The following is a 2,690-nucleotide window of genomic DNA, read 5'->3' as shown; positions in this document are numbered from 1 at the left end:
ATTATTTAAATTTTTCAGGAGTTTTAAATGCCTCAAAATCTTTAAGCTTTTTTTACAATTTTATAAATCTTTTTAAATTTTTGAAATATTTGCGACACTGTAAACTTCGCGAAATAAGAAAATGCTGAAACCTGAAAATCCCGAATTAAAAAATTCTAGAATAATGCGAACTTTACACTTGTGTCACTACTAAGGCTTTGCAATTAAATTATTTCAAATTTTAACGTTAAAATATGTAAATTATATCATTTTGAACAGATCTAGAATCACCTTGCAAAATTAATCACTGTTTAGTTTTTAATACTCGAACTGCAGTTCAATTTTCAAATTTACTTTCATTTTCTGATTTGTCCCGGTCGCGAGTCTAGCTTAATATTTAAAACAAGTTTCATTTTTTTGAAATTGTAATTTTTCGGTTGTAACTTACGGGACAATAATTTTATTCTTTGAAAGATTTTCTATAAATCTTGTTCATAATTTCTACATTCTCATCAAAAATGAGAAGGTATTAGTTTTTTATGGAAAATAACTTTTTCGTATTTTATCAAATGTCGACGTTTTGAGGCCGCGTGAGTCAGAAAAACAAGTTTTTACGTCGGGGTCTGTTTGTCTGTCCGGCGTCGTCGTTGTTATTGTCTGTATACCGGATAATTTTCGAAAGACTGTTCCGATTGGATTGGGCTTTCACACACTGTTCGAGGGACCAAAAAGAAAGATCGAGTTCGTTAAACAGCCATTTTTGATAAAAATACAAAAAGTTGAAGCTTTTTCAAAATTTGTGGATCACTTTTTTCAACATTTGAAAATTTTATCGACAGCTATTTATGGTACAAAAAAAAATATGGACAATTTATCCTAACAACTTTTTTTGATAAAATCAAACTTACCAAAGTTAAAGAATTTTCAAAATCCAAAAAACCAAACGAAAATGGACATTTGAAGCAAAAAAAGCTTGAAATGAAAAAAAGTCAAGAGGCGAAAAAAGCTACTTTTTCAAGGCCCCATGATTATTTTATCACATTCTCATCCATAATGAGAAGAGTTTTATGCGAAAAATGATTTTCGCGAATTTCATTAAATTTCGACGTTTTGAGGCTCCTTGAGTCAGAAAAACAAGTGTTTACATCGGTATCTGTCTGTCTCTCTGGCATCTACGTCATCGTTATTGTGGCTGTGGTTGTCTGTATATCGGATAACTTTTGAAAGAATTGTCGGATTGGATTGTGGTTTGACACACCGATTTTTTTATTTTAAGAATTGTATGTAAAAATTGTACTATTTTTATTTTTATAACAAATATTTTTCATCAATTAAATACTTGCAATAAAAGCGTTTCGAAGAGATTTTTTAAAAATCTTTCGGGGAATAAAATTAGTATTTATAGGTCGACAAAGGTTTGTTTTCTTGACCAAATTTGGCTTTCGTCTAAATTTTTCCAGTTGTTTTTACTATAGTACAATTTACGTTTGCATCTCGGGCGAAGAAATCCATTCTATTATTTGACAAATATTCTTTGTAAATCAATATTTTTCAGAGAAAATTACCCTGAGTGACAGAACAAAATCGGAAACAATAACAGTTAATTTATTCAGGAAGAAGCTTTTTGAACAAAAATGACCTTAAGTGAACCTTTAATATATATTTGTTAATTTTTACAAAAATCAGGCGTTATTTTCTTACAAAAAAAATAATTTGTGGGGGGGGGGGGCAAATTATCACAAAATAAATAAAACTTGAAATTGTATGATTTTAATTTGTAACTAAATAATTTGAGAGGTTTCAATCTAAAATTATCCAACACTTTCCATTCAAAAATTCAGATAAAATATTTAAATAGCTTTAAATTTGAAATTATTCAATAAATTCTGAAGACTAAAAATTTAAAATGTCTAAATTATTAAGACTTTAAATATTTTTGAAATTGCTGTTCTGGATACTAAATAGCACTTATTCTTATATTATATAATATTAACGAATTTGAAAATTCCCAAATAATAAGACTCTTCAAATAAAATTGTTTCCTAATCAATATTAAGTATTTATTAAAACTACGATAATAAAATATTGTTATCATATAAATTTTTGTTTTACTATTTAAAGTGTTAAAAATTATTGTTTGAATTTAAAATTAAAATTATACAAAAAATTTTACCGACAAATTAATATATATAAAAACACGTGCTTTTAATTAACATTTCGATTTTTTAAAAGAACTTTTGTGATTAAAAAAATACTATATACATTTGCAACCAAAATATCTTATCCAGAAATATATTTTGTTTTAATTATTATTTTAAATTTAAACAATAATGTTTAAATACTTCAAACATTAAAAAAGTTGTTTCTTTGGTATAAATATTTGATTATTTCAATTAAAAAAAAAAAAAATTGTCAAAGAAAAATGCTTTCAGCACTTGTTTATCTTGAAATGTCTTTCTATAACACTCTTTTAAAAATTTAAAATATGATTTTTCGAGAACATTTTTTTTATAATTAAAAAAAGACTGTACCGAAAACCTGGATCAAGCTTCAGATTTGAAAAAATTCAGCTATACATACATGTCAAACTTTTCTAACCTCAAAATATTTTTCTATTGCTTTACCGTCATATTTTACGAAGAATGAGAAAACAAGAATTCGACTTCGTAGTACGATGAGGGCAGCACCTCGATAGGGCAGAAAATGTGATG

Source organism: Belonocnema kinseyi, chromosome 1 (genome assembly GCF_010883055.1).
Source record: "Belonocnema kinseyi isolate 2016_QV_RU_SX_M_011 chromosome 1, B_treatae_v1, whole genome shotgun sequence".
NCBI classification, from domain to species: domain Eukaryota; kingdom Metazoa; phylum Arthropoda; class Insecta; order Hymenoptera; family Cynipidae; genus Belonocnema; species Belonocnema kinseyi.
This window is presented reverse-complemented; position numbering follows the sequence as displayed.